The 13,664-nt window shown below is 28.8% G+C and overlaps 1 protein-coding gene across 2 annotated transcripts in view; it reads right to left on the bottom strand.

The window, feature by feature from the left end:
• LOC129958644 (thrombospondin type-1 domain-containing protein 1-like) overlaps positions 1-4,269 on the bottom strand; it is a 37,844-nt gene extending 33,575 nt beyond the window's left edge. The window contains exon 1 of one of the 2 annotated variants that reach the window (XM_056071246.1): positions 4,134-4,269. The gene's annotated coding sequence lies outside the window, so the exon portion shown is untranslated. The remainder of the gene's footprint in view (positions 1-4,133) is intronic. The other variant, XM_056071247.1, reaches the window with a different exon arrangement.
• Between the last annotated feature and the right edge of the window lie 9,395 nt (positions 4,270-13,664).

The raw sequence follows: 13,664 nt of genomic DNA, 5'->3' as shown, positions 1-13,664 counted from the left end.
GATAGAAAATAAATATTCCGAATGATTTTTACATTATATATTTGAAGTAAACTCCACAATTTTGTCATTAAAAAATGACGTATAGCACTGAAAATGCATATAGCTTAAACTAGTTGTTTCATTATTGATATATTTTTAAGTTTTAGAGGTCATGTGTTCGAAAAATTAAAATGAATTGTTATTTAATTTGCTTTTTTTTTAATAACTTCGCCGATGTTCATATACTATAAGAAATAAGAACAATTGTTTTTGATCATACTTCGGTTATTATTGTGATAATTAAGAATGGAATTATTACTTGCTGTTTGAATGAAGAAATTTTGACTACAAAAATGTGCTATTACTTCAGTCAAATGATAGAATATCAGTAAAATAATATAATTATTATGATTCAAAACAAATTTATAAACTATATAATAGTGAATAATGAACAGATTTAAAAAAAAAAAAGACTCCATACTTGTATATCAAACTGAATGACTTGGCTAAATTTAACACAAATATTTGAAAATATGTGTAATTATTCATTAAGTAATATAGAACTACAATAGAAAAAGTACTACAAATATTTAATTTTCTGTCTTCAAATGAATTATCAACTGTAATGATAAATAGTGAAAATTGCATAAAATCTACAAAATCAAGAAATGAAATTTGATAATAAGGATTTTCCAGTAAATAATAGTAATAAACCCTCTTTTAAAAATCAACGATGCCGATAATAAAGAAAAAAATCGATTTCTTTTGATATAGATAGCTTGGTTAAAATATATACTTGAATTTTCTCTGTACAGTTGTATGAAATTCAGAAATAAACTCATGTACATCATGTCTTTCTACAAACTGGTAGAATAAGTGAAAAATATCAAACTTCGGCAGAAATTGTTTGGAGTTACAATCAGCTTCCTCACGTTCTCAATAACCAAAAGGATTAAAGAAATTCCTTTTTAAGATTTAAAGAATGGTTTCTTAAATTTCGTATCCCACACTTGAAAAGTACACCAGAACTTTGGAATCTCGTAAACAATATCTTCTTCTGTCAGATTTTCCTGAATTTACAAGCAGAATAACCTTCTGGTTCAAAAAATTTTCTGATTCAAATCAATGTATTAAACTAAATTCCTTTTGGATAACAACAAGTTAATGCTACACTGAACCATTTTATTTTTATTCATACATGGGCATTTGAAATAATAAAATAAAAATTTTCATTTCTATAAGTGTCGCGAAAGGAAAATATTTTGTAACTCTGGTAAAATGGGATTATAGAAAATGATTATTGTTTTTATATCCGTAAGTTACTTCGCCTTTTACGTGATTTTTGCCATTTTTTTAGAAAGTTATTTTTACTATTTGGTTTAAAACTTTCGTCTGCATTAGTTCTTCCAGAATAAGCGAAGGAATAAACCAAGAAGCTGAAGTAATTATGCAAATTAACTTACTAAGGAATTTTCAGGAAATAATAAATGTATTGCATTATATAAAATGTATCTCGTTATTTCATTTTCATTATTATTTTCTAAAGATTAGCAAACATAAAAGGCTGACTGTCTATTAATGAATTTTCCACTGTGTCATTTATTTTTATTGTAATTAATAACAATAATGCCATTAGGAATCACAGCTGTATCATTTTTTATTTAACTTCCATAAATGTCTTATTGAAAATGCAAATTTTTTTTTATTATTATTATTTTGAGTCATATTTAATGACTGCAAATCCATGAACAAATATGCTTCCTTTTTTTGAAATTCATTTATATTTTTGCTATCCTGATTTCCAGTTATCACAAGGAACCTTCTAATACAAACCATATCTCTAACATTCTTCTCCTTTCATATCTTACAATAGAGTTCATATTAAAATAAATTTGTCAATGAAAAATGCTAGGTTTTATATAATCAAAAATCCTTCATTGCATCTTATTTTCATATGCATAAATCTAAATCCAAAAACAAGATTTACTTAATGTAATCGCTTTAATAATTTGCAATTATTTTTGTTATTATCTTAAATCTCAGATTTATTAAATTTTTATAATCATAATTATATTATAATGATCGCATAATAAATTTTTTAGTAAATTTGTGCACCATAATAAAACCATTTTTCTGCAAACTGTCTCCGAAGAAGTTTCTTTAAAAGTTAATCGACAGCTGTCTACATTTCTGCTAAAGTGCTCCTTAGAATTTTTCATGCGTCAACTTGTGACTAAATGAGAATGATTGTTTTGCTGATGATGGTTGCTAAGACAACGTAGATTTCGCAATGTCAGGTAGATGCAAGATCATTTAATTGCATAATCGATCCATTTTTCCAAGTAGAGCTTGAAAATTACAAGGACACAGTAAGATTTTAGAGCTGTAGTCGTAGTCCAAATTTTTCTAAGCATGTTTGAAAATTTACCAATTTTTACAAAGAGATTTTATTGCTTAAAAATAAAATTCTTGTCAAACATATTGATGTTAGCAATATTGACATACCAGAAAAAAATATGCAAACGGTAGAAAATTAATTATTTAAAAATACAAAACTTATATCATCAAGAAACACTTCAAAAAAGCATTTGCTATTTTATAAAATATAAAAAATTTTATTAAAAAGTGATCAAATAAAACAGCATAAAAATAAATGTATTCATTGATTAGTAATTTTAAAACTCTTGCGTCAAGCGTTTCGTGTAAAGATTTGTCTTTTAGAAGTATTACTATCGTTTGGTAGAAGTTTTTTTTCTGAACAAATAAAATTAATCTTTTTGAATATTTACTAAATTACTTTTCGCTTTAAATAAATCTTCAAATGAGTTGAAAGATCACTTGGTTAAATGAAATAAAAGATAAATATTTTTACTTGTTAAATGAAGCTTTAACTGGTTTTTCAAAGTATCACAATGAACAGTAAATCAAAATGGATATCATCACATAATTATGTTAATCATAATTTCTGCTTATACTGCCAACAGAATTAATCTGCTGATTATATTATAACTAAATATGGATTTTTAATCTTGCTAATTAAAGATACTTCAGCAATGTGTAAAATTCTTTTTGGTAATAATTAAAGAAAGCTAAAAGAAATCCTTTGCAAACAGATAAATGCATGTAAAAATGGAATAAAATGTCTTTCTTTCCTTATAAAAATTCATAGAATAAAGCAATAAACACAGGTATTATCAAACTACAATAAAATATCTCAGATAGTTAAAATTATCAAAGATTAAAAAGTGGTTTTGAAGACTGGATAAAAATTGAAATGAAAGAAGTTAAGTAGTTTGTTTCAAATTTAAATGAATTCTGCGCTTTAAGTCAATAATTTTATGTGGCAAATTATAAATTGTATAATTGCTGAATAGCATTTATAATGTTATTCGATTCTTTCTCTTATCGTTTGCTTACATTTTCAAAACAATGCAAAAAGATTCGATTCTTTCTCTTATCGTTTGCTTACATTTTCAAAACAATGCAAAAAGTCGTCTTATGAAAAGCACACTATTTGCATAAGGGAAAAAAAAATGCTTACATTATGATGATTGCAACTCAGGGAAAGAAAAAAAAAAGAATTATTTTAAATATCCGAATATATAAATTCCAACATTAAATTATCTGATTTGTCATAAATAATCATGGAATATTAATTTTTTATTCTCTGAGATATTCCCCAACAAAAATTATATCCTTTCACACACATGCCAAATTTTATGAAATTGAAACCCCACTTTGTAAACAACATAATCGATAAAATTAATTTAAATTTCCAATAAATATTTCTACAAAAAGTTTCTAAACAAAAACAACAGTATGCACTCGGCTTTCAGCCAAAAGAAAGAGAGAGAGAGAAAAAAAACATGCACACACACACACAAAGACACACAAAGGAAAATATCTCGGTTTGAACTTGATTGAGCATCTACAAAGCGCAGAGATGCGCAGGGACTCAACGGCCAACTAAACGATTTTTAATAGCAAGCTAAAATAAAATAATAGAATACAACAAATAAAAACATGCGCTAAAAAGACGCAACAACAAACAACAACAAATAATGCAAGGTTATAACTGAAAATAAATCACTGAATCGAAGTCTCATGTCAAAACGAAACAGCCAGACAAAAAAAAAAATCACGCTTTTACTTACAGTTCTGTTGTTCAACGCTCATCGCCAGCGCTCTTCGACTTTGGCTACCAGGTATAAACTGGCAGTCCCTTTTCGATCGATGTAATGAGTCACAGGTAGAGATCCAGCTGCTACTCTGACGTCACAGAGATCAAATCCTCCCTCTTATTCCACCCTATAGTAGGGGAAGAATCTACCCCCAAACCTTTGTGTTTAACAACATCCAACTTCTAGAGCTTTCCGAGCACAGAAAAGAACTTTTTCAATGAAATGAAATTAACTTTTACGTAAAACACTTCATGTTACTTTAATGCTATCTGACGTAATGCAATGAATGACTTTTATATGTAAATAGTGTGTAAACTCTTAACACTCACGCGCAAATCATTTTGAAAAGCAAAGAAATTACTGAATAGATTTAACAAGAGTTTTATCTTTTCACGCATTACAGCTCATAAGGATGTTCAAGAGATATTTTTTTTTTCTCCCTAACTAGAATGAAAAAAAAAAAAAAAAAATCTAAATTCAAACTATCGGAAAAATTATTTATGAATTGTTCTGAATTATATGTTAAAATATTTTCCTTTTTTTTTTTTTTTTTTTTTTTTTTCAATTCCTTAATATCTGTCCCCTTGTGTAACTGAATACTATGTACCTATTTCAAAATAGTTGTACTATAATTAATTATTTAATTAAATAAAATGCTATAAATTTGTTTATGATAAATAGCTCTAAGGTTAAATGAAATCTAAATAATTACAGTATTTTCGTATTTGATATATAAGCAATTAATCAATTGAATATTGATTTTGATTTTTAAAACAAGATTAAAATACTTAGAAATAAAACTTATAGATATTAATTAAACCGGTCGTTTATGTTTAATTCGTATCAGATGCATGAACAGTGAACGAAAATTGAAACATTTAGAGGTAAAATAAGCTATAGAATAGTGAGTAGTGTAATATTTTTTGAACCTCTTCTTTATATATATATATATACTTGTGATAAACAATTTTGAAGCTAAACACAATCGTTTAATTTTTAAATCTGCTCAATGTTGCTCATTTTATCAGAGATATATTCATACTATATCCCGAAATGAATTTAGAAATTAAAAAAGAATCACTTCTTATTTCAGAAACTGATAAATTTGCTACTGTGTTTCTATAAAAGTATTATAAATTCATAAGCTAAGTTACTTTTTTTTTCGTTTATTTATTTTGGCGGGAGAAGTCTGCCTGCAAGGGGTATAATTCTAGTAATTTGATGTCTAAATAAAATTTCTAATCAAATGAGTAATGAAGCCTAAATAAAATCAAATGAATGGAAGTCGTTATTCTTTCGTTTTACATAATTACACAAACGAAAATTCGGTGTTTTGAAAATCATGTCCCCAATCTAAATTTTTACTTTGGGAAACACAGCAGTTCATTCAGGTAGCGCTAACATTGTCAATAACTGATCCTTTCCGAACATTCTTTCAAACATGCAACGATAATTTTTGTGAGTTACATAAATATGCTATAGATCTTTCCACTTATGAGATTAATCTGTGAAGCTTGGCTTTCTTCGAAGACAGCTAATCGTTAAAAAAAGAGAATCACTGGATTATCTGGAATATCCAGTTATTCGTACATATTCTGCATAGCAAATGAACATTCTCAGGAACTGCGTCATCGATTTTTTTATAAATAGAAATGAATAACTCATTCTTCTTTCACGGCACCTAAAGAATACTTTTAATGCAAGGTGCTCGATAAAAACATTATCACATATTTTCAGTGCTAGGAAAGAGATGCTCATTTTAATAAGGAACGTCTTTTGAAAGTGAAGCATAATTTACGCACTTAATATTTACAGATATTTTTTTACCTAAGTTATATTCATATTATAATACACATTAACCATTGCTTTCACATAACGAAATTCCATGAGACAGAAATTTTATATATATATATATATATATATATATATATATATATATATATATATATATATATATATATATATTATAATAAAGATGAAGTATGTTTGGATTTGCATATGTGTACGATTTTTGCTCTACGGGCCAGACCATTTGACCTAGAAATACCAAACTTGCTACATGCATACTTCGGAGGTGGGAGGGGTTTAGGGGGAGGATTTTAATTTGAATTTTAATTAATCAAAAATTAAACAAAATTTTGTCGTTTTTCCGCGATAATTTCTGAAAATATTACAGGACAAAAAAAAAATGATTTTTACAACACCTTAAAGTCCAAAAAATTATATTTTCAATGATATCAGTGTTTTAATCTATAATTCAAGTGTCTACTTTTTATAATTTTTTTAAAAATATTTTAATTATATAAGAGCTTTAAAAAGATATTTCACACGTTTAATGACAATCGAAGTTTGAGGAGACGGGTAGAGAATTACTTTTCAATCTCTAATTTCAGTGAAATTTCAGCTGTCAAAAAACTTTCAGTGCAAGAAATGTTGATTATGATGAGGAGATATTTCACCAAATTTGAATTATCTTTTTACCTTCAACCGTAATCGAATTGTGAAGAAATTAAAATTTCACTCCCGCACCAAATTTGAAATTAAATTTTAAAAAAATTTAAATACATTAGTTTTTTATAGAATATATTAAAAAAAATTATTTCATAGAATATGCCATTGAAGCAGTGGTGATGCATTGGATATAAATCATTTAAAACTCAGTTGACTGACTTAGTGAAGAATTTGGTAAAAATATACAAAAAGGTTGTGTTATTTAATATTACAATGATTTCATACAGTTAACGCTCAAATAAGAATAAAAATAGAGACATAGCAAAAACATAGTTAAGACAACAATAAAGTACAACTTTAAAATATTACGAATTAACGCCAATAGAAAGTTTTTGTTTTGTTTTGTTCTATACAATCATACTCTTAAAATACTAAATGCCCAATTGCTAGTTACCAAAATTGATAAGGTTTAAATAATTCGTTCATCAGACCGTTGTTTATGTGGGTTAAAAACACAATAGACTGAAGTTATACAATCATTTCAAACACTTTATACACTTAAATGAATCGAATAAAATAAGGACATTAAATTAGATTATTTTGTAAGAGTTTTAGATAAAAAGACGTCTAACAACAACAAAAAAAAATGAAAATATATCTTATTTTATTCCTTGATAGCTATCATCACTAATAGTTTTCTCAGCTTTCATCCAAATATGTTTGACTCAGAGTGTTTTTTGTAACATTCCTTTTATAATAAAAGTAGGATCGCTTTAACACGAGAAAGTATTGTACGAGAAATTGTATAAACAATAGCTTCTCTTCTCTGATTAAGGTGCATATCTTTATCGTTGTACATCGAAACTATATTCAAACAAGAAAGCAACTATTAAATGAGAGTTGCGAAAGTATTGTAAATAATGAAGTGACCAAGCGATATCAGCTGAGACTGATCGCAGTGTCCCTAGTGAAGAATCGCGCAAGTTAGAAATGCTATATCAAAAACAATAACAAATAATAAAATCAACTGGAGCATTCTCCTCTCGACTTTCCATATATTTATACAGTGCAGTATGCATTGTGAAATAACATAGGGAAGAAAATCGAGTAATGTTTTGAAACTTTTCCTTTTAACTTGGATTAAAAAACCTGACACTGATTTACAAATCTCGTATTAATATGGCACACCTGTCCGGTGTGCCATATTAATCTAGCTTACTGCGCTTTTTGAATTAACGCTTTCATATATAAACGAATAAAGAATCCTTTAACAGAACTTATTCAAAATTTGGTTCAAATATATAATTGTTGTGTGAAGACTACATACCAAATTTCATTTATTTTTGTGATAAATATATATCGATTTCGCCTAAAATTGGATGGAAAACAAACCATCCATTCCGATGGTCCTCTCTTTTTAACAGTGTATTCTCATTAATTAATAAGGGGAAAATAATATTTTCGTTTAATGTTCTTTAACTAACGAATACACCCATAATTGTAACAGTTAACAAACTGCAAGCGAAATTTCAGATTTACGGACAATACACGTTATAGGTAATTGCCACCGATCTTCGGTAATTGCTTATAGGTAGTTGCTTTGAAAGAAATACAGATGTGTTGAGCTGCAACAAAGATAGGAAGACCAAGCACTGACGAAACATTATTTTCGTCACATTATTTAGTTATTTTATATTGAAGTAAATAATGAGCACGAAAAAAGACATTTTACCTGGAAACTCACATTCAACCAATATTTTAAAATAAAATTTGTTATTTTTTAAAAGTATTTTTGTTTTTTGTACTTGATGAGCTTCTCTTATGGCAAATGGGAGGCAAGACGAGTTGTAAAATTCATCAGTATTTAGTTAGCTGTAGTGACTGATTTGCCATGTTGCAAATTAATCTATTCTATAACTGCAGAATTTTCCAGCGGAAGTAATCTCACCTTGACTTTCTTGCATAGTCAGTCTTCAAATCCGACTGGTCTTCAAATATGTATACTTCCTAACAAAGATGTTATACCTTCACATTTCGCTTAAAAGCAGTAGATCTTTCGCAAGGCATACACGCCATGAGTGCTCAGATTTTTATTTTCAGAGTCTCGCACATGAGCGTTTTGTGTTCCGTAGTAAGCTCATTTTTTAAACAAATTACACAATCATTAACAAGTTGTCTAAGATTATTTCCTATTAGTGACCAAAATATTTATCAACCATGATATAACAAAGCTTGTGAATTTAAATGAAAGTACTTCAAAATGAAACTATCTCCTAATGTTTGTCAAATCTATTATCAAATTGCAAATCGGAGAGAGTTGGCCTCCCTTTCATGCTAATAATTTCGTTTCCATCAAGGAAAACATGTGGCGAAACTAATTTATTTTTAGGCAAAATGAATTTATCCTTCTCTAACCTTTTCGTTTCTACTGGAACTCACGTCTTTGTTCACCTGATAAACCAATCTTTGGCCTTACTTTCTCCAGAAAAAAATCATAGGATCAATTTCCCTTCCCTTTGAAAATCTAGCATTGCGAATAAATTTGAAAATAAACCGAATAAGTTTTGCATAATTATTAAATGTTTCGAGGATACAATCACAGAATTATAATTAATGGAAATTATTGTCACTAAAGTTTCCTTCAGTCCACATTATGAACTTTTCTTCAATTCGCTGGAATACATTTCTTTGAAGATAGGGTTGTGGTTGCAATATCAAGAAGGAAATACTAGTTCTTTATTTAGCAATTCAAGCTGATCTAATGGCAAGAGGTATCAGTCGACATTAATTCATTTTATCATTAGAATAGCTGGGTTATCCAATCCTAAGCATAGAAACCAACATCCCTTGTCATTTCGAGAATATATTTCTTTGAAACGATTCCTGGCAAATTGCTGATCGATGTAGTCTTTCGATCTAAAACCTTTTTCGTTTCAGTCACTAGTCGTGTAATAACTGAGAAAACAGTCTTGGAAGAGAGATTTTCTTTAAAAGGGCAGCACAACTTTTAGCTTTAATAAGTACAATGACTTGATCCGAGAAAATTGCCCTCGAATATGCAGCAACTCCGTATTCTGTGCGTCTAAAAACGTATGCAATTCCAATTTACATTACCATTACAACATTTAATTTTTATAGTTCAACTCCAATTCAATGGAGCATTTAATTAATCGTCTGCACTTGTTGATTTGCTCTTATTAAAAATGAAATGCAAGACAAGTTGTAAGATTTAGAAATGTTTATTTAGTGATGAGAATGATGGTAATTGGTTCGATACGCTTGTTTACTACAAACCATAATCATTAAAAAAAAATCCAAAAGGCTTTAACCGGCACCAGTGCCATCTTTCATAAGGAAAGTCGGTGCAGTTAATATGGTAGCCATAACCAGCACTAGGTTTATCACAAATAGTGGTTAAACCTCTTAATATTTCACTGGGTGCTTTATTTTAGTATATTAACATCCATTTTGAAGTGATTAGGGATATTTCAAAATGGACCTCGTAATTTTGAGCTACTGTCAGAGGAGAACGACGTACCTCAGTTGGGATCCCCTATTAAAATCACAGAAAATTGATTCCCAACATCAAATTTAAAGTGCAACAGCCTTGAAACCGCCGCATTTTGCCCTCTTTTCCCTCACTTGTGGTTTTCCGGGGTTCTTTGGTGTCTGTTCATTTTACCGACAATTTGCGGGAAGCTCCGGACCGACGTCAACAGGCGGGGGTGATCCAACACCCCCGCCTGGTCAGTAGGCAGATTTACGACCATATCCGTAAAGGCCACAGGCCGTCGGAACGAGGCTTTACATATACGACGGGTTGCAGTTTCAAATAATGGAAATATGCCTCAGAAATGCATCGATGAAGACTTAAAAATCAGCGAGAAATTTTACAAGCAGGACATCTGGGTTACGCATTTATTGCTTGCTGACATATTATATCGATTCCCTCTAAAAAAGTGGACGTTTCAGTAAGATTCTACACCATCGCAATAAGCCAAATCTGCACAGGGTGGCTTCCATGTCAGATACCCAGATGTTATAAAGAAAAAATTAGGCCACCTTCATCGAATCTAAATAGATAGTACGGCATTTGAAAAAGTGTAGAATATCGTTTTAGAATATATATAGCATTTATAGAACAGCGTTTGGTAAATTTTAGGGGCTAATGTTAAATAACGTGCAAATTGGGACTCTTTTTAAACTATAGTACTGCGTGAATCTAATAAAATTATTTGCGCCGCAATTGGACAATGATGTGAGACATCATCTTTGGTCATCAATACTTATAACGATTAAATCGAATAAAATTATTTCAAGTTAAATTTTTAAAAATACAGTGATTCATTATATTACTTTTTTCGTGCAGAATATAGAGTTTACTTTTGTATTTCAAAGTGCACATTTACCTGCAAAAAGCATAAATTAGTCGACAACTGGTTGACAATCTGTACTCATGTCTCTCAGCAGGACTAGCCTAAGAGAACTGAAAACAGTGCCAGTGCATAAGGTACATTCGTGAGGACTACGTAACACTGCCTGATTTTGCAAAAAAAAAAAAAAAAAAAAAAAAAAAGTCATCGTTTTTTTTGTAATACGAATATTTATACATTTGAATAATATGTGATTTGTGAACACTCCGTATTCACCAATCTAAGGCAAGTCTGGATGCTTTCAATCTCACTATGATTGCAATTAGCTAATGACAACTACATAGTTATAGACTTAATAGAGCTTCCGAATAAGAAAAGATTCGAAATTTAATCGCGAACACGAGATATCATCATTTTGTGTGTGTGTATAATGATATTTTAATTTCCAAATTTTTATCTTCATTTAACCCATATTAACTTCTTTCTAAATGTACTCTTATTTCCTGATCCAATTCCACCTTTTTTTTTTTTTTTATTTAATCCATGCTACACGCGCTCTATATAAATGCTTACTTTTGCAAGCTCTCGCGTTCCGAATGACGGGATAAAAATCATTAATATTTACCACATTCTTTTAAAAATACCTAAAATTCCCTGACCTAAATCCAAAAAATAAAATCCCTATCCGAGTCTCAAAGCATAAAATCTCCGAGGAAAAAAATTGCTCTCTTTTTATACTCTTCTGCTCTTGTGTCGCGATGTAGACTGGCGTATTTCTTATCACTTATTCGTGTACATAAATTATACCTCCTGAGATGAAATAAATCAAAGTTAAAAAATTTCCGAAATCTCTTCTCTTCGGCCACGAAACTGCTTAAAAATATGTTTACATATATATATTATAAGATCTGAATTATATATATAAAGATTCACTAACTGACTGAAAACGATCTTATCAAATGTTGTAAAAACTTTATATTAACTTTCAAAATCACATTTAAAAACTTTTATTTAACAAAATGTTAGTCATCGTCGAATTTTGCTTTCCGATATTTTATTTATTTTACAATATTTATATAAAAATAATATGAATCTTTTTTTATTGATTTTTTTATTTTACTATTCTGAAAATTATAATGGCCTCATCAGTTACTGGTTGTATCTACAGAAAAACCTTTCTCAAGATTGAAAATAATAAAATATTACTTGAAATTTAGTAATAGAAATTTAGTAAGACTATTTACTTTCTTTACGACTACATCGAATTCATTTATAAAGCAAGATAAGGAAACAAAAATCACATATTTTGACCTTACTCCAATAATTCGCAGATAAATTTGTATTCTATAAGATTATGAAGATTTTTTGTTGTTGTTGTTGTTATTTGATTCATTGAACGTCTATTTTTAAGATTGAAATGACAATTTTACAAAAATAATTATCATTTTCGTGTATTTCTTACGCTCTTATTACATCAATTTGTGCATGCAAAAATTAACAAAATGCAAAAAATTTTGTTGTACGAAATTTATTTCAAAACTCCGCAAATCAATCGCGTACAACAACGTCGCGCTTCTGTTCGAGTCGGCCGAATCAGTTGTCCGATTCACGTATTTAAACAAAAATAACTAAATATTAGTTGAAGTGTTAAATACAGTATTAGGACACTTTCGCAAATGAAATGTGAAATATATACATAGGAGAATACTTATCTTTACTTATAAAATTTTCGAAGTCGAGACCTGCTCAATAAAAAGCTTTTAAAAATGCCAGGCAGGTATTTATGAGAGAAAAACATTTTTTTTTTTTTTTTCAAAATAAATGCAAACCTCATTTAAGTACTTTTAAAATATTCAACAAAGTGATGAATTCTTAAAAAATGCAATGTAGTCGAAAAATGTTACATATTGCAAAACCATATCGAGGAATATACCAAACAGAGTATATTCTTGTATTAAAAACTTAGCTGTAAAGCTGAAACAAATTTATCTAAATCCCCACAGAAAAAAAAAAAAAAAAAATGGACTTCAAGTATCCAAACACTGATAGAACAATTATAAAATTGGATATATATTTCACTTTCACTAATGAGCCCAACTTGAAAATTTCATGCAAGTTGAAGAAGTTCAGAGTGTGTTAATCACCGTCTCTGCAAATCACCCAAAAGAATATATTGGAAAGAATTGGAGTTATTAAATCAATAACTGTGCTTCAAATCACATAGTTTGCAAACTTTTGAAACGCTTATTTAACGCATTTCGTAATTGTAAACATAGGCGATTTTTCACTCCCTGATCGACTCGAGTTTCGAAATTTTGTATCTTTTTGTTCTCCTGAAAATACTCTAGTTTAATATATATATAATTCCTTTATCGCAATTGTAATAATTAAGTAAGTTCATTACAATTAAAGTTTGGTTTCATATCAGTGACACCATGCAATAATAAATTATATTTGAAAGTAATTAAGCTTAAAATCCGACTATTTAGTATACCGATAGAATCAAATTTTTTAATACCATTTTTATTTTTTATTGCAGTCACTTAAATGAATCTTAGAGCAGGAGAATGGATCCAAAGACCTTTGCAAAGTTATGAATAATAATATAAAATATCTGGGCACGAAAAAAAATTTAAAAAAAAAAACAATCTTAAATTTAAAAAATTCTTTATTGATGGTG

Source organism: Argiope bruennichi, chromosome X1 (genome assembly GCF_947563725.1).
Source record: "Argiope bruennichi chromosome X1, qqArgBrue1.1, whole genome shotgun sequence".
Classification (NCBI taxonomy): Eukaryota; Metazoa; Arthropoda; class Arachnida; order Araneae; family Araneidae; genus Argiope; species Argiope bruennichi.
The sequence above is the reverse complement of the archived record's forward strand: the minus strand, read 5'-3'. Positions and strand labels throughout refer to the sequence as shown.